The following is a 19,168-nucleotide window of genomic DNA, read 5'->3' as shown; positions in this document are numbered from 1 at the left end:
TCTCGCGGGGCGAAGATTGCCAGATAATGAAAAGCCCCAGTTTAAAGCGTTTCAGATTTCTGCAGTGAGAGGCGGCAGTAATGGACTTTTTATAATAGGACATATTAATGGAGTTCCCTGCAATATGACAATAGATACAAGAGCCAACGTTACCATCATCCGAAAAGATTTGGGTCAACAACTGGGAAACAAACTTATCTGGACGCCGCAATGCGTTACCCTCCAGACTGTGTCCGGTGAGAAGATCGACATCGATGGAAAAGTAAACGTTAACATCACGTTTGGAAGTGCCGCTTACCATCACGCGGCATATGTAGCAGAGATCACTGATTCTTGCATACTCGGATTGGGCTTTCCAAGGAAATACAATTTTTCCTTGGATTTTAAAAATAACGAATTGCATTTTACATCTGAGGATATAGCCCTATTCGGAATTAATGATGGAGTGAAATCTATCCACAAGATTATAGCTCCAGATGATATCACAATACCCGCAAGAACCGAGTTTTTACTTCCTGGGCCCATAGCCGAAAATAGAATTTTCCGCTATGGCATCATAGAATATCCCAATAACTGTACTAGCCCGAAAGGAGTACTAGTAGTCTCAACACTCGTCGACCTTCCAGAACGGTTATCCCGGTGAGAGTCGCCAATGTAACTGAGAAGGCGAGAGTTATTAAGAAAGGTGAAGTGGTTGCAACATGTACTCCCGAAAGGAGTACTAGTAGCCTCAACACTCGTCGACTAGCCCGAAAGGAGTACTAGTAGCCTCAACACTCGTCGACCTATCAGAACGGTTATCCCGGTGAGAGTCGCCAATGTAACTGAGAAGGCGAGAGTTATTAAGAAAGGTGAAGTGGTTGCAACATGTACTCCAGTAACCAGCGTTGAAAGAAAGAGTAACATCCCAGAATCCGTGTCCTCAGCGAGCATTACATCGGAGATATTGCAGAATGCGCAATTAAACGATAAAGAGAGGAATGCTGCCGATCGCGTCATTAAAGATCTTCAAGTTGTTTTCTCCCGCTCGTCTTCTGACGTGGGTCGAACTAGTTTGACACAACATAGAATAGCTACCGGCGATCATCCCCGATCAAGCAACATCCAAGGCGTCTACCGTTTGCTAAACAGGAAGAGGTGCGAACACTGTTAAAAGATATGGAAGAAGGCGATGTCATCGAGACTTCAGCAAGTCCATGGGCATCTCCCATCGTTCTCGTCAGAAAGAAAGACGGCTCAACAAGATTTTGCGTTGACTATCGCTGGTTGAATGAGGTTACGAAGAAAGATAGTTACCCTCTTCCTAGAATTGACGACATTCTAGACACTCTTTCTGGAAGCAAGTGGTTCTCAACGCTTGATTTAAAGAGTGGGTATTGGCAGGTAGAAATACACCCTGATGACCGAGAAAAGACGGCATTTAGTACGGGACTAGGGCTTTGGCAGTTCAAGGTGAAGCCGTTTGGACTGTGTAATGCGCCGGCAACATTCGAACGCCTTATGGAGACTGTTTTGAAAGGTCTTTCCTACGAAGCCTGTCTGATATACCTGGACGATATCATCATCGTCGGAAAGAGTTTTGAAGACCATCTAGAAAATCTTAGAAAGGTGAAAATCTTAGAAACTGAAAGAAGCCAATCTGAAGCTGAGTCCCGCTAAATGCAAATGTTCCGAAAGGAAGTGACTTACCTGAGACACGTCATCTCTGCAGAAGGTGTGTGCACGGATCTTGAAAAGGTGTCAGCCGTTAAATCCTGGAAACGTCCCGAAAATGTCCATCAGCTGAGAAGCTTCCTAGGGCTTTGCACCTACTATAGGAGATTCGTGAAGGACTTTTCTTCCATCGCAAGACCCCTTCACAAGCTGACAGAGAGCAAGCAAAAGTTCTTCTGGACAAAAGAATGCGAGGATGCATTTAACAACTTAAAGGAAGCTTTAACATCTGCTCCAATCCTGACGTATCCTCAGCTCGACAGACCATTTATTCTCGACACGGACGCGAGCAATGAAAGTGTCGGTGCGGTTTTGTCCCAAGAAATAGACGGCCAAAAACGTGTAGTGGCGTACTGGAGCAAGTGCCTGTCTAAACCGGAGAGGAATTACTGTGCCACCAGGAAAGAGTTGCTCGCCATAGTCAAAGCTGTAGAACATTTCTGTCATTATTTATACGGCAGAAAATTCCTCCTCCGCACGGACCAAGCCTCATTGGCCTGGCTTTTAAATTTCAAGAATCCTGAGGGTCAAATAGCCAGGTGGATACAGAGACTTCAAGAATATAGCATCATTATCCGTCATCGTAAGGGATCATCACACGGGAACGCCGACGCCCTGTCTAGACGACCTTGCCCAGAATGCTGGTGATATTGTTCCAGGGTGGAAGCGAAATACGAGCTGCTGACTCCGGTCGCAAGACAAATTATAACATCAACATCGGCTGTTCGAGACCCGTGGAGTGATGATGAAGTCAGGAAAGACCAGCTGGAAGACCGCGATATTAAACCCATAATTGATTTAATGGAGTCATCAAACAGAAAACCTACCTGGCAGGACATTTCTATCTGTAGTCCCACAACAAAACAATACTTGGCACTCTGGGATTCACTTCACATTCGAAACGGTGTCTTATACCGGAAATTCGAATCGGATGATGGGAAGACATTTCGATGGCAACTGATACTTGCAAGATCCCGCATTCCTGATGTCCTTAAAGAACTACATAACAGCCCTACAGGAGGTCACTTTGGAATTATGAAGACCTTACAGAGAGTTCGTGAGCGCCTTTATTGGAATAATGCAAAGGATGACGTGCAAAAGTGGTGCCGATCTTGCTATGCCTGTTCAGGTCGGAAAGGACCGAGGAAACGTAGCCGAGGTAGCCTGCAACGTTACAACGTAGGTGCGCCGTTTGAATGTATTGCCTTTGACATCTTGGGACCTCTGCCACAAACTGCTGATGGCAACAAATACATACTCGTTGTCATTGATTACTTCACCAAGTGGCCTGAAGCCTATCCTATTCCTGATCAAGAGGCTGTTACAGTAGCTGAGGTGATGATACAGCACTGGATTTCCAGGTTCGGAGTGCGTCTTCAGTTACATTCCGATCAGGGAAGGAATTTTACCTCGGTAGTAATCAAAGAACTATGCAAACTACTCGGCATTGACAAAACCCAAACGACGCCATTACATCCCCAGTCGGACGGCATGGTAGAGAGGTTCAATCGAACCATCCTTAATAACCTCTCATTAGTGGTTTCCAGAAACCAACAGGACTGGGACAAGAAATTACCACTGTTTTTACTGGCTTACCGCAGTGCTGTCCACGAGACTACCGGCTATTCCCCATCACAGATGCTCTTCGGTCGTGACCTTCGTCTGCCTTATGATCTATTGTTTGGCCGCCTTCCGGATGCTCCTTCATCGTCTGAAGAATATATTCAAGATCTCCAGGCCAGGTTTGAAGTGATACAGAACTTTGCACAAGAGCGAGTCAACTTGGCGATGGAGAAGATGAAGACCCGATACGACACGAGCTACTGAGCATCAATTCCACGAAGGAGACAAGGTGTGGTTGTGGAATCCGACTCGACGGAAAGGACTCTGTCCAAAATTATAGTCACCTTGGGATGGTCCATATACAGTCCTAAACAGGCTGAATGACGTCGTGGTTCGGATCCGTAAGTCTTCGAACTCTAAACCTAAAGTCGTTCATTACGACAAGTTAGCTCATTACTATGGCCATAGTACGTAATGTAAATAATTGTAAATAGTGTCAGACCATGGTTCTTTTTGTTTCTAAATGTGTATTTAGTATTTGATTTGTATTTTGTATTTAATTTGTATTTGATAGCATTTCATTTGTTTTATTTATTGCATTTATGCCACAGTTGTAAGTTTGGCTTTCTGTCCAGGGATTGTACTACCCGGGACGTGCAGTCCTTGGGAAGGGGGCAGTGTTACGGATTTGGTATTTGAATAGCTAATGTTAGTTGAATTATAAATAAAATTGTTTTATTTCCCGCGCAATGCAGCGCGTGACGAATATTAAAAGAAAGCTAAGCCGTAAAATTGAAAATACAAGAGCGCGTGCATTAAACATTTAATAAATATCTCTTTTTGATTTCGAGAAAGTACTAGAAAATTCTCGCACGCGATTTTAAAATCTTATAAAAGGAGGAAAACCTCTCAGTTCGTAGTAGGTAGCCCATTAGCTCCTGCCCTTCTGAACTCACACTTCAAACTTATTCTCCTTTCAGCGCCCAAAGAGCAAACATCTGATGACAGCCGGAACACATGAAACAGAATGCTTGATAATCTCGGCATAAGTGTAACTTGGAAAAACTTGGAAAAGTTCGTAGTAGTTACGTAGTTTATTGTTGTTTAGAAAACTGCTCTTGTTGACTGTAGCGAATTCGCGGATTAGCTTTCTTTAGCTGTTTTGAATTAAGTTCAAAACAGCTAAAGAAACGTTAATTAAATCCTTTCTTTTAAACCTTTATTGAACGTTTAAATCCTTTATTGAACGTTTTAAATCCTTTATTGAACGTTTGAGTAGTTAAAAGATAACTACTGTGAGATATTGTAATACTGCACGAATATTTTAGAAAATTTAAGCATATTTGTTGTGATAATAATAAATTTTTGTTCATTTTTCTTCGGACTTGTGCATTCATTTCGTAACGAACTCGTACGCATGCAACAATACGTTAAAGATATTTTCTGCAATCTTTTAGATGTCAAAGATATTTTCTGCAAATGCTGTTTTTTAACTTCTGGTACACCTGTGTAGAAACGATGATATGGTTGAGAAAATTTTTATTCTATAAAATTAGTGACCTAATACAGTAAATACATTTGTTTACGTATTCAAATTTTGCATTATAAATTAGGATTTAAAAATGCTTAAACTAAGAATGAATAAATAGTTTTTGAAAAAATAATAAAATAAATAATAATAAAAATTTATGTACAGTCACCAAAGAAATATTTAAAATTTATAATAAGAGAAGTAATTTTTGTATATATTCTGGTATAATTTAAAAGAAAGGATTTAATTAATTTTTGAAAAATATGGACCTTAAGTGTATATTTACAAAATCTGGTTAAAAAAAATATACATTGTGCTTACAAAATGCTTATAGCCCTTATTGTCTTAACCGTTGGTTGTTGATGTAAACTTCCACCTATGAAAATGTTTTAAATGACGCAAATATTAAAATTTTCGTATTTGTAAATTAATACAAAATTAACATTATATAAAATACGAAATCTAAGTCACTTTTCCCTGATCTATATATTTTGGAAAATTGTGTACTCATTATTAAAAATAAAACAGAAAAGGTTTGACTGCCATACGGCTGAAATTGAGGAGATATTTAATTTCAGATTTTGCGATATTTTGAATTTGCATTAGAGTTTGGTTAATAAATAAACTGAAAGAATAGAACTGCAAGTGTTAAAAACCTTTTCTGATATTAAATTAACAGTATGAGCACAGAAACGGGTAGTTTTTTAAATTTAAAAATTATTTTACAAGAAGGATTTTAATAGAATTCTAATGAAATTGTAAATGTAACAGAGAGAATAACAATGTAAAAATAAATAAAACATTAATATTCATTTATTACTCCCGCTTAGCTTGGATAGCCGCCTAAAATAGCAATTATAAAAAAAACCAAAAAATATATATAAAAACTTTAATAAGCCCAGGTAGTGTAATTTCATAAAAATATTTAATATTTATAATTAGACATATCGTGATTCAAACGCATTTTTATTTAAATCAATCAAATTCAAAGTAGAAATATATTCTTAAGAACTGCTTTAATTTAACATACGTTTTAACATGTTAGTGTCTGTTAATGAATAATAATTCAATTATATTTGAAAGTTAAATATCTTACGCTTTGCTGAATGGCAACAGGTTGGTGCTTGGAAGATAAAAGTACTTTCTTTTACGCAGCATCATTGCTTTTAAATAGACGAGATTGTTGACTAAAAGTGAAACATAAATATTTTACATTTTGACGAATGGCAACAGATGGTTTGCAAGAATCTTTGATTCAACCATTTCAGATTTACCCAACTCTGACTTTACTTACCATCTTAATATTTTATTCTTTAATAAAATTTATCCGTGAGCCTATCTAGAAATGAATAATTAGCCTACTGGAATATTTTAGAAAATTTAAAGCTTAATATTTACCTATGTCAAATAATATAAAATATTATTAAGTAACTTTACACAGAAGTAGCTAGAGTACTTCTAAAATATTGCTAATATTTATTAAATTATTCAAGTTTACATAGAATAATATGAGACTAAAATAAACTAATGAAATAAAACAATGCTTTCATAAATAAATTTATTTAACATATTAATATGCTATAAAATACTCCTTAATTATACACAACCCCTCGTAACTACATGAAAATTCCCAGCACGGAGATCTGGAGGCCATCTCTTATGCCACGTGACATAATAATATACATGACACATTTATCTAAATTATCAAAACAGCGCTTCGAATTCATATTTTAATCTGTTGAATGGTAATTGCGTTGTCCAAGAACGAGGCTTAATCAATCATTTCTCCGCTAGATGGCACTCGTTAATGAGATTTCCTCACATTTGCAGAGCATGTATTCGTGAAACTCCAGAATACGTTTTATGAACGTGTTTCGCGTACACTTAATTACGTTAAATTACTTGTCGCCACTGCAACAGACATAATAGTATGCAGAAAATGAATTATGTCTTTATAAGCATCTGAAACAAGCTAATCGAGACTTGAAGTATAAAAATGTAAAATATAATAGAAGTTGGTACAATAGAACCATCGTATCTGGATTAAGTGGGAAAACAATCCATCTGGATATTCGCAATATGCAGATAATAATTAGTTATTACCTTTTTGCAATAAGTTTTACACTTAGAATAGAAATAAGTATGCGTTTATTACATAACAGATGAGGAAATTTGTTTTTTCGTTAATCTTAGTTTACAGTATTTCAGCAAATATTAAGCAGAATGACATTTATTTATTCACGAAACAAATATTCCATATCAAAGTAAAAAATATTTTTTTTTCCAAGCATATAATTCACGGGATAAAATAAAACAATAGAGTTTTCATTTATAATAAGCTATAGAATTTAACACATGATTTTGCTCTTATGTTTATTTTCATTTCATACGTTTATTTTTTATTTGTATGGATCAAAATGTATAGCTCATTACTATTCAACTGAATTAAAAATTAATTAAGACATTACAGTTATTAATTAATACAAAACAATACAATTAACAACGTTATTAAATCGCTACACACAGCGAAAACTGGAATTAACCTTATAATTTTAAGGGAAAAGTAGAAAAGGATAAAAAAGTCAAAATATAAAATTAGAAATACATAAATAAAATAGCTACAAGCTTAATATTGGGACGAACAAGCATATAAATAATTATAGTTTCAGATATCTTGAGTACAATACATAATATACTGCTTAGCGTCGGGGAGAAAACAACGCGAAAGGAAAACATTGTTGTACAAAACATCACCATGGTAGGAAAGGAAAGAGGGCTAAACATCGTAATTCTAAAGCACTGTATATAAAACACCGCTGTAGAAAATGCAGCGCAAACAATACTTTCGTTATTTTTAAAAACTATCGTATAAATATAAAGCTTCAATATCATAAGGTATAACGATAATACCGCAGACCTATGTTTTCAAGTTTTAAAAGTTCCAAGTATCTGTCCGTTGAGCAATATGCATTAATTAAATAATGGCTCTTAATACGTTATTATATAAGCTGAATATTCTATTCACTGTCATATTTATCTGAAATTTAATATTCATTTTCCGATTTGGATGTTTAAGTTTCCTCCTGGAGTTTTTAGTTAAAAATTATTAGTTAATTAAAAAATTAAAAATAATGTGGGCATAAAATAGTTATAATTTCTTCTCGCATTCACAGATCATTGTATATTGCACTTACAAACATATATTCGAAACGCTTTAATTAACCGAAAACTCTTATCTGCGATGCCATCCTCATGTAATGTTTTGTAAAGAGCTCTATATTTTACTGCGAAATTTAAACAACTGTTTTAAAATAATGAAGATTTGTATTTACTTCTATTACGTCTTCTTTTTTTTTCTTTTCTATCACGATTTTCTGTATGAAAATGATTCTTCCTCACTCTGTTTTCTTTGCGACTTTTTCATCCGAGATGTTTCTGCCACAATATTTTCGACGAATATCGTATAATCTTAAATTAAAATATCTGATTTGGACACCAAATTACTTTCCTGTACGGCTTATTAAATTATACACATTTTTTCCTGCACTTCATCTGAACTTAAGACATAAATTTCTCATTAATTAATTAAGTTCTCACTTCCTAGCAAGGCAAAAATAAATAAAAAATCAAAACATCTTCATTCCAAATTGTAAAATACAGAAAAACCTAAAAACAGCAAAGTACAGTTTAAAAACAATTACTGTTAAAATTAGAGTTTCTATGGGAAAACAAACAATTCGGTCAACGGGCAGGAAGACACAATTTTAGGTGCCCAAAACAGAACGTTAAATTTTGCTCCACTAAAGAAACTGAAGTTGGTGCACAAATTGACTTAATTACTACTCTACTAAGGGTTTAAAATGTAAACAAATAGCATCGTCGTTAGGCCTAGCGTCACTTAAACTTTTAAATCGTCGATAATTCTACAACTATTGCGCGCAGACTAACTAAAGGCATAAAAACCTTAACGGAACGTCAGAACAACATAACGCAACCACTTTTAAAGCAAAAAAATGCACAATTTACCAGATGTTATTTAAGATATTATATTCATATATTTAAAATCGTGATTTTTAAATTCCACTAATAAAAATCTGTAGGATAATATAATCCTTATTTTTATGATCTAATTTTACGATTTACCTCAGAACTGTTTTGATGTTTGGTTTTAAAATATTATGAGATGATTGAGTTTAAGGATGAGTTGCCTACTTTAGTTATTACTTCCCTCACCATCTTGGAAGAGTTTCATGCATTCGCTTCTTCGATTTGTTAGACAAGTGGAGGATTACTAGTGTATAATAATAAAAAAATTGGAAGCAGTTTTTCTATATAGTAATGCTTTGCTGTTACCTCAACGTTGACTCAACGTAATTACATTCCTGATAAACTGGAAAAAATATATTTTTGTTCTGTTTAAGAGCATTCGCAGATAAGGTTTCATACAGATCAGAAAAAGAATATATATTCGACCGTCCTAAATTTCAGAGAAACTCTTTGGTAAAAACTGATGAAGCTGATCCTAATCCTACAAGAAAAGAATTAGGAGAAATACAAAAGGTTAAACTTCACGAAAATCAGGACAAATGGCTTTGAAGAGTGATTCTGAACAAAAGAAACAATAATCAAAGTATTCAAAAACTCAGGAAGGAAAAGTAAAAAGCCTGATAAAATATGGGCTTTGAAATACTTCTAGGGGCAAAATAATGTTTTCATCGATGCAAACTTCATTACGGGACTCTTTTAAATGTACTATGATCGCAATAAGATGATAAAATATGAATAAAATTTGTTATGCAAATAAATACATTTATGAAGATTCTTTCATCGCAGCAGGATCGTTGAATTTATTTATTAACAAGACGTAAATTACATATATTATCATTATCTTCTCTTACATTAATTTTCGGCGTAGTTTCAGGAGATAATTCGTAAAAAACGTTTCTCTGGGATTTATTAAAGCTTTTAATTTCCGCCCAAACGGTATAGTGGTTAGCATCGCTAACTGCCGTGCCAAAAGGCTACGGTTCGAATCTCGGAGACGGCATGAATGCTTATAAATGTATAGTGCGGCATGGTGGCACTCTAAATATGCGGCGAGCTGAAAGTCCTCTCGTGTGGTTTGGTGGAAGGGAAGAGGAGTGGAAGACCCTTGGACCCTTCCCCTTTCGGTGCTTTCCATCAAAATTGGGGGCGAACTGAGCTAAATCGCACTGTCATCTGAATGGTACTGAAGGCAGTTGAGAACGGCAGGCGTATTCTTGTGCTCCTTGCCACGAGGAATTGCGTGGGCTTGGGGTGACTTCGTCTGACAAGTAAGCATAAGCAACAGCAAAGCTTCCAATTAATTTCATTAGCATTAGCACCAGACTTGAATGCAGGCTTTATATTAATTCTTAATTCCATAAAGAATGCACGGAATAAATTTATTTCCATTTCATCTTGTGATGACAAAAGAAATCACAAACTTGTTATCTTATAGACCTGGATAAACTACAATGTTCTACAGATAATTTATTAATATAAATGAAAGTGCCTAACGTTTACTAAATTGGGAGCTCAGATGACGGAAACGACATTAGAAAACTTTGATTGTATTTCGTTTCGGTGTAAGAGAAAAACGGTTGGATTTTATATATCAGAATTTGATCAAAGTATAAGGAAATACTGTTCAAAATTTGGTAATCACAAATACATGATAATATTTGTGGAAATATACGCAATGTAATCACTCAATAAGCTAAAGCAACTGTAATCATGGGAGTAAATACCACTCCACATTTCCCGCTAGGCGGGGCGTTGTGTTGTGTAGAGAATTTTTCTGATAGCGGTATAAAAACTAGGTGAATGATTTTCTGATTTATGGAAATTTTAATTTTATTTGATTCTGAATTATTTATTTTAAGGCTTTAATTTTGGGGAAAAACAGATGCTTCTGGGAATATTATTTAGTTTAAAAGAATATTATTTATTTTCTTTTATTTGCAAATTTTGTACAAGCTTTGATTCATTGTGAAAGAAGCAGGGAAAGGGAGTCAATTTTTGCCAAGTCATGATTTCGCGCGCTTTGTCCTTTAGAATGTTCTAGAAGGATTTTTCATTGTGTAGTTGACCTTAAGAGATGAAGTACGTGACAAAAAGGTCAAAGGTTGCTACTTGTCTTTCAATGCAAGTCATTCAGGTTTTTGGCGATTGAGGGTCCGGTTGTTGGCTAAATGAAGAAGGGCGCGCATGCGCGATCACCCTTATTTCCGCATTCAGGGGTAGAAAACGCAAATTTTGCCAAAATTAAGGGGGAAATAAGTGAAGCCATAGTGGGAGCCCGCGTTTGTGAAGGAGACGAAGGAAATTCGAGTTGGATTCTCTCTCTTACTGACTGGCGGGTGGAACTTACTTTGGACGTTACTCGTGAAGCTTGCTCTTGGGATGAGTAAGAACAGGCGAGCCGTAATTGCCTAGAAAAGACGTTTCTGGCCGGAAGCTGCAAACACGCTCCCTTGCCGCGTTCTGGTAAAGAGGCGAAATTTGAACGAGTTACCTGCGTGTTGACTTTAGACTTTCAGGACCAAGCGGATAGCCGTCCTGGGCAGCAGTGCTCCTGTTTCTGTTTTACAGAAGAAAAATTAGTTTCGGCACTATGAAAACCCGTTACCTGCGTGTTGACTTTAGACTTTCAAGACCAAGCGGATAGCCGTCCTGGGCAGCAGTGCTCCTGTTTCTGTTCTACAGTGGTAAAATAACGTACCAGTGTAAAGATGAGCCCGGCCGACGTCAACGCTTATTAAGATACGAGTCCTCAACTTCAAGATGTCCACTTAAAAAAAGTTTATTTATTTTTTTTTTTTTGGATTGAATTCTCACGGCAAAATCTATATAACATTGGTGCCGTGACCTCTGCTTAGTGAAGGATCGAATCAGTAACTGATTTTTTGAATTTATTTATTTTTAGTAATTTACTGTTTTAATGAAGGAGTTTTAGTAATTTACTGTTTTAATGAAGTCTATGTGCTAGGATTAATTAGTTTTTGATTTGTGTTTGCTTATTTGTTAATACTAGAGGATAAATTTTGAGAATTTGTATGAATTTTAGGAATTTTGGACTTTAACGTTAGGGAAACAGAATTGAACTTTAAAATTAGCAAAAATATAAATTTTTAATGTAGGAGATAAGTACTGTATATTTTTACTGGTGGAAATCCTTGAGTATTTTCTGGGTGTATATTTTTTGATTTCTGATTTCTGATACAAGATGGAAAATGAATTATTTCACGATAATACTATGCTATTTGTGTATCCTTGTATAAAGTTTCGAGTGCTTGTCTTCAAAAACTGGACTCATTTTATGAGCACTTCTAAGAGAAAGAGATTAAAGACTCTAATTATTTTACTGAATGAGACAAGCCATAGCTATGCGTAGCTAGAATTTTTTTTTTTTTTTTTGTTTTTGTGTTTTTGCTAATTATTTAACCCAGAATCTTGTGAAATGTGTAATTGTGAGGGGTAACGTTAGAGAAATTTTGATTTTTTTTGACTTAATTGAATAATATTTTGTGAAATGTATGTAATGTTTTCATGATTCTCTAGCGTAGTATATTATTGCTTTTTGATTTACAATGTTTTGATATGATTCCAGTATATTGTGTAATGTGTTAGAAAATTTAATTTAGTATTGAGCAATGAATTTTATAAGTTCTTAAGGCATAATGATACAAATGAATGAGTTAAAAAAATTGAAGGTTATTTTTCAATTGCAAAATTCTGTTTTAAAGTGAACATGGGTTAGATTTGAATTTTTGCCTGAGATCAGCAATAGTGATGTTTGCATATTTAATTTTTCTTTTGGATTGAATTCTTCAGCTTGAGTGAAGTTCTAATTAGTTTAATGAGTCAGAGTAATTGAGATGAGTTATCTTCTGAGTTTTAAGTTTGTGAAGAGTTGTCATGTGAGAATTGTTTAAACAGTAGAAATTGAGTTAGTCTTGTGAATTGTAGAAAGTGAATTTTAATGAGAATTTTGTGACAACGGGAATTTGTTTTATGAAAATTTTGAAATAAGTTTGAGAAGATTAGTTACTTTTGTTCTGTACTCATGAGTGGGAATTTTCAGTTGATTACAAGTAGTTTGTCTTGAATTTACTAGTGGATCGTAATAGATTTGATTTGAGTTATTGAATTTTCTTTCTTGGTTGGACTTGTTGCAGAATTTGGGGTTAATTCTTGTTTTGGCTTAAGTTTTGTTTTTGAATCTTTAGTATCAAGATAGTTGTATCAGGTTTTTGTTTTGTTTTTGGTGGTTACTGCCAAGGTCCGTAAAATGTAAGTTCTCTGATGTTTAGTTTTTGTGGAAGAATTGAGATTTCTGTGGTATAGGATATGGTAGAATTTGAGTTATGGATTTGATTTGTGTGATTTTTAGGGATCTTTGAGTTTGAGTTACGAGTATTTTTTTTTAGTTTAGCACTTTTGAGAACTTTGCATTTGTTGCTTGCAGTTAGGTCTTGCGTGAAGTTGTAATGTCCTGAAAGCTCGTTTTCTTGTAAATACTTGCACTTCATGGTGGCACTTGACCTCTTACACCGGGGCAAACAGGAACTTGTTATCTGAGAAAACTATTGTTGTATCTTTTTCATTGTGTTGGTTCAGAATGGTAACGTTTCAGTCAGCGCACTTTTCTTTCCGAGATTAGAGATCTTATGTTCTCTTTCAACGTGTCTGGAGGTTTGCTTGATACGTAAAAGTTTGGGTCTGTCATTCATAATACAGCGCTTTTCTCAGCTTACATGGACGCGGCAAAGAGTTACTTTGTTTCTTTTGTTTGGGTGGAGGTGTTGCTGAAGGCTGCTACTTAGGTTACTATACAACGCTTTGGAAGAGTCTGATGCAGAATAGATCTCAGCTTTTGCCTAAAATTGGGGGGGTTTTTTGAACACTTTGTTGATTTGTGATATTTTATTTAGTGTTCTACTAACGTGCTTCAGTCCAGCTTTGATTGATTTCTTTGACAAGTTGAAATTTTTTTTTTTTTGTGGACTTAAGGGATTTTTAGAATTACTGAAATTTTTGTTGTCTAACTGAGGGGACTTAAGTTTGGTGTTGTTTACTCACTAGTGTTTACTTTAAGGTTTGAAAATTTTTTTAGCGACACTTCACTCTTGCTGGTTGATTTTTTTGGGATTGATTTGTATTACAGTGAAATATTTTTGACTTCATATGGTTTAACGTAATGATTATGTATTTGTTTAGGTATTGCATTTAAAAAAAAAAAAATTTTTTTTTTGTTTAAGTATCACTGATCTCATTGCTCATTTGAATTATGTGCGAAATTTTTACAGATTAATTGTATTTTCATTTTTGGTGTATATGTGCATCTTGGTAGTATCTGTTTGTAATTTTTGGCCAAACGTTATTTTGTATATACATTAGGTTGTATTATTACTATTATTTTTGTGTGATTTGGATAAAATTCTAATTTGTATTTGCACAGCGTATTCGTTATGCTATTTTCGGAATTGATTTTGGTTGGATTGAATTTTTGGACAATCACGTTTTCTTTCTTTCTGATTTTTTTTGTGTGGGATATTTTCGGCTGGTTCCGAGGTTCCTTGTGTTGTAACGTTCTTTTCTTTTCTAATGCTTGGCCCTGATCAGGCCGCTTCTGTTCTTAGACGTGATTGTTTGGGATTCATTCCTGGAAGTTATTCAATTTCGTAGTACTTAAGGGGGTCTTTAGTCTTTGTTAGAATACGTTCATATGACATATTTTATTTGGAATTGTTTGAATTATTAGTGTGTTTATTTTCTCAGGAATGTATTTTATGTATCTGCAGCGCGTTAATTATCTTATTTTTATTTATTTATTTATTTATTATTTTTTTTTTTTTGGTATGAACAATTGGATTAGATTATTTCTTTCTTCGGGTGTGAGTATCCGAACACATTCAGTGGCTTATCTATCGTAAGGGAAAAATTGACAGATAAAGTCTTCTTTAACTTTGAAAGATTGATTGTTCTTCCTTGGTCGAAGGTGAGACGTAGGAGGGTGAAATCTGTTTTTTTTTTAAGGTCAAGTTTCTCTACTAAAGCTATTGTGGTGCTGAGTTCTTACATTCCGGGGTTGTTGCTTTCAGTTTCTCGCGTTGAAGGCTGCAGGGGGGAGTTGCTAACACAATGATTTCTAACTACAGGGTTTTCTCTCGCTTGCATTGACAACTCCGTACTCATTTAATGTACTCCATGATTGTGCTCATCAGAAATTGTCACAATAGTAGAATGTGCTCGACCTCAGGTGAAATTGTTTACATTAATGGACTGAAAGAAAGAAAAAAAGAGAGAATGAATAGATAAATAAATGTTCATAAATGTGGCCACACAGAGACTGCAACACTAGTGTGATGTAATGAACTGAAAAAAAAAAGGAGAAATTCTTTTTGTCATAATATTGTCACATATTTTGGTTGTGATTAACGCCTTATTTTTATTTTTATTTTTGTATGTGTTCTGAGTATTTCTAGGTTTAATTAATTAAGTGATTTAATTGATGTTTTTGATTAATTGTTTTTGATGATCTTCCTTGAGTATTTTAATTAGTAATTACTTGGATTAATCTTGTTGTTTTACTTGCACATTTTGGACTTGAAATTTAATGTGTCAGTAACGTCACTGTACCAAGGAGTCGTGTGAAATATTGTTACATTATGTTATCCTTTAGCCTTATTGCACAGTATGAGTCATGGTATTTCAAGAAGTGTCTGTCTGCTAAATTTTGGTAAACCAAAATTTAATTCCTTAGGGGAAAGGAAATGTTGTGTAGAGAATTTGTCTGATAGCGGTATAAAAACTAGGTGAATGATTTTCTGATTTATGGAAATTTTAATTTTATTTGATTCTGAATTATTTATTTAAGGCTTTAATTTTGGGGAAAAACAGATGCTTCTGGGAATATTATTTAGTTTAAAAGAATATTATTTATTTTCTTTTATTTGCAAATTTTGTACAAGCTTTGATTATTGTGAAAGAAGCAGGGAAAGGGAGTCAATTTTTGCCAAGTCATGATTTCGCGCGCTTTGTCCTTTAGAATGTTCTAGAAGGATTTTTCATTGTGTAGTTGACCTTAAGAGATGAAGTACGTGACAAAAAGGTCAAAGGTTGCTACTTGTCTTTCAATGTAAGTCATTCAGGTTTTTGGCGATTGAGGGTCCGGTTGTTGGCTAAGTGAAGAAGGGCGCGCATGCGCGATCACCCTTATTTCCGCATTCAGGGGTTGAAAACGCAAATTTTGCCAAAATTAAGGGGGCGATAAGTGAAGCCATAGTGGGAGCCCGCGTTTGTGAAGGAGACGAAGGAAATTCGAGTTGGATTCTCTCTCTTACTGACTGGCGGGTGGAACTTACTTTGGACGTTACTCGTGAAGCTTGCTCTTGGGATGAGTAAGAACAGGCGAGCCGTAATTGCCTAGAAAAGACGTTTCTGGCCGGAAGCTGCAAACAAGCTCCCTTGCCGCGTTCTGGTAAAGAGGCGAAATTTGAACGAGTTACCTGCGTGTTGACTTTAGACTTTCAGGACCAAGCGGATAGCCGTCCTGGGCAGCAGTGCTCCTGTTTCTGTTTTACAGAAGAAAAATTAGTTTCGGCACTATGAAAACCCGTTACCTGCGTGTTGACTTTAGACTTTCAAGACCAAGCGGATAGCCGTCCTGGGCAGCAGTGCTCCTGTTTCTGCTCTACAGTGGTAAAATAACGTACCAGTGTAAAGATGAGCCCGGCCGACGTCAACGCTTATTAAGATACGAGTCCTCCACTTCAAGATGTCCAACCAATTAAGTGCTATTTTTTTTTGTGTCTGAACTTTGAGTGGGTTTTTAATAACTTTTTCTTGGAAAGTAAAAACAGCGTCGAATCTTAAATTAATTCTCAGGCTTTGAATTGTTTCCCTTTCCCCTTTTAAATTACCAGACAAACCTTAAGTTTTTTTTTATATGAATTTAAATGAAAAAAAAAAAGGGTAAATGACAAATTGATGACTTCTCCTTAGACTCTCAGATGAGGTTAAGATTTTTTTCATTGTGATGTAATTGAATAAACTGATATTTAATCTGGAAACCTCTTACAGTATGTTTTCTTTATATATTTAATATGTTTTTCCTATATATCTTGTATATGTTTTTCTTATGTTTTCGATCCTCTCACGGCGCGGTCCCGGGATGCATTTTTTCACAACGCAAAATGCTTTAACGTTTCACTATACGATCACTAAAAGTTTGGGTAATTAGCAAATTCTTAAGAGTTTAGTTTCCTCCCTAAGAGGAAGTAGAAACCTTTCACTGCAAGTAGGTTCATATTTAACATTTAACATATAGGAGTTTCTTATTTAACAATGGTACCTTGAAGTAAAGCTATTTAACCTTGGTGTCGAAACTTCTATATAACAGTTGCACCTACCCAAAGCAGACAAAATCAGCCAGGCATAGTAAAACTAGGGCACAGGAGCAAATATTTTACCATTTAATGGAGCGATGCACTCCAGCTTAGTTACGTTATTGATTTTAATCAAAGTTAAGAATCTGTGGGCAATGCACTAGAAGGTAAAGACTTTCTGACCTAGACTTTAAAATAGTCCTTAACACGGAATGACGCGTAAAGTTGTAGAGACGAGCCAAGTGGTCGGAAACCTCCAGTGGTCAACCCCAAGAGACAAAGAACAAGGTCAGGCTTATGAGCCTAAGACAGGGCGAACGGGCACCAAGTGGTCACCGAAAAACAAAGACAACCTCACTTGCCCTGAGTTGATCAACGGAGGCGAATCCTCAAGGACAGTCTTTACAATATCGAATATGTAGCGATCACATAGCCCGAGACAGATTTGACAGTACCCGTTCGGTTCCTGCCGAGCCTTAACGGACCACCGAAGATGGCTGTAGTCTTATGAAGACAATTTATATACCCCAGAAGCAGAGTCTCTCTAAGTATAATCTTATCCAGGAAGCCGAGGTTTGCCCTTCAGTCGATCCCCGGGAAAGAAGAATCTGTAGGCAATGCATTTTTGTCAGTGGAGATGGAAGCGTCATTCGTCACAATACAGAAGCTGTAGCAGACGCATGCAAAGTTTTCACCGCTATGCAGAATTAAAACAGAAACATTAAACTTTTCGAAATTTAGTCTTTCATATGGCTTGGAAAGAAGCATTACGAAAGGAAAGTTTATTGGGTAAAAGTTGGTAACTAACATCCAAAGCATTTCGTTACTTACTCAGGGAAAGAATTCGTTACTTACTCAGGGAAAGAATTCGTTACTTACTCAGGGAAAGAATTCGTTACTTCCTTACTTCGGGGAAAAAAATTCAATCAAGTCTTACACAGTTGAGCGTTCGTAAGCACCCGTCCAAAAAACGTTGTGATATTCGGCCCTTTTCGCTGTGAGTAGGATTTTTGCATTGCGTGTGTTAAAACTTTTGTGCTGAGATGCTAATAAAATGCATGTCGAGTACGTGCTTGAATAAACCAAAACGTGTTTGCTACATATACGAGAAAATTATGTTTATGGTCTAGAAAGCTTTTCTGTTACTCCTGAAACGAGTAAAACTTACTTTCTGCAGTTTTTTTAATGCAAACTTGGGTGATTTTTCGTTTCACTTATGTCAGATCATCAAAATATGAGCAAAGTATTGTTATGGATACTTAAGTGTAACATGAAGTTTGCCACAACTTCTGAACAAAAGTCAGTCTTAGAAAATATATTGTACATTCGTGTACAGAAGGTGTAGTAAAGAAATTCCTTATTTCATTTTTTTTATTTTATTTGTACCAAAACTTTAAAATATGAGCAGTTTAGTTTAATAGTTTGGATAAAGTAAAGCACATGAGGATTATCAGCGTAAAGGAAGTGATGCCTTTCTGAGGGAACTCGGCTAGTTTTCACGTTACACGTGGGGAAAACCTCAAAAAAATTAACCATGCAGCCAGCCCGTTCGTCTGCGTTCGAACCCAGGTCGAACTACGGATATTCAGTCGTCTTAACTTCTCGGTCACTAAGCCCTCAAAATATGAGCTTCCTTACCCTATGTTAAAATATATTACGAAGTTTTATGCAACTTCTAAACAAGAGCCAGTCTTGGAACATAAATCGCATATTTCTGTTGTAATTAAAAAAAAAAACTTATTTTATTAATAATAATATTATTTCTATTATTTTAAGCTTAAATCAGAAAATATTTGAAAATCTAAATTTTCTTGTTATGCTGGCCAGATTTCAGGCCTGAAAGTATCCGAACCTTTAGAAATAATACCACTTTGAGACTTTCCATTTACCCTGCCTTATAGAAGAGCCCGTAGTACATCTAGTCGCGATAGGCGTGATAGAGAACAAT

The 19,168-nt window shown here is 35.4% G+C and overlaps 1 protein-coding gene across 1 annotated transcript in view; it reads right to left on the bottom strand.

Moving 5' to 3' along the window:
- Positions 1 to 19,168, bottom strand: part of LOC118188244 (alpha-catulin-like) — a 723,160-nt gene that overhangs the window by 58,839 nt on the left and 645,153 nt on the right. The gene's annotated exons all lie outside the window — the stretch shown is intronic.

Source organism: Stegodyphus dumicola, chromosome 6 (assembly GCF_044657685.1).
Source record: "Stegodyphus dumicola isolate Sdum_Otavi_A_Nest chromosome 6, ASM4465768v1".
NCBI classification, from domain to species: Eukaryota; Metazoa; Arthropoda; class Arachnida; order Araneae; family Eresidae; genus Stegodyphus; species Stegodyphus dumicola.
This window is presented reverse-complemented; position numbering and strand designations above follow the sequence as displayed.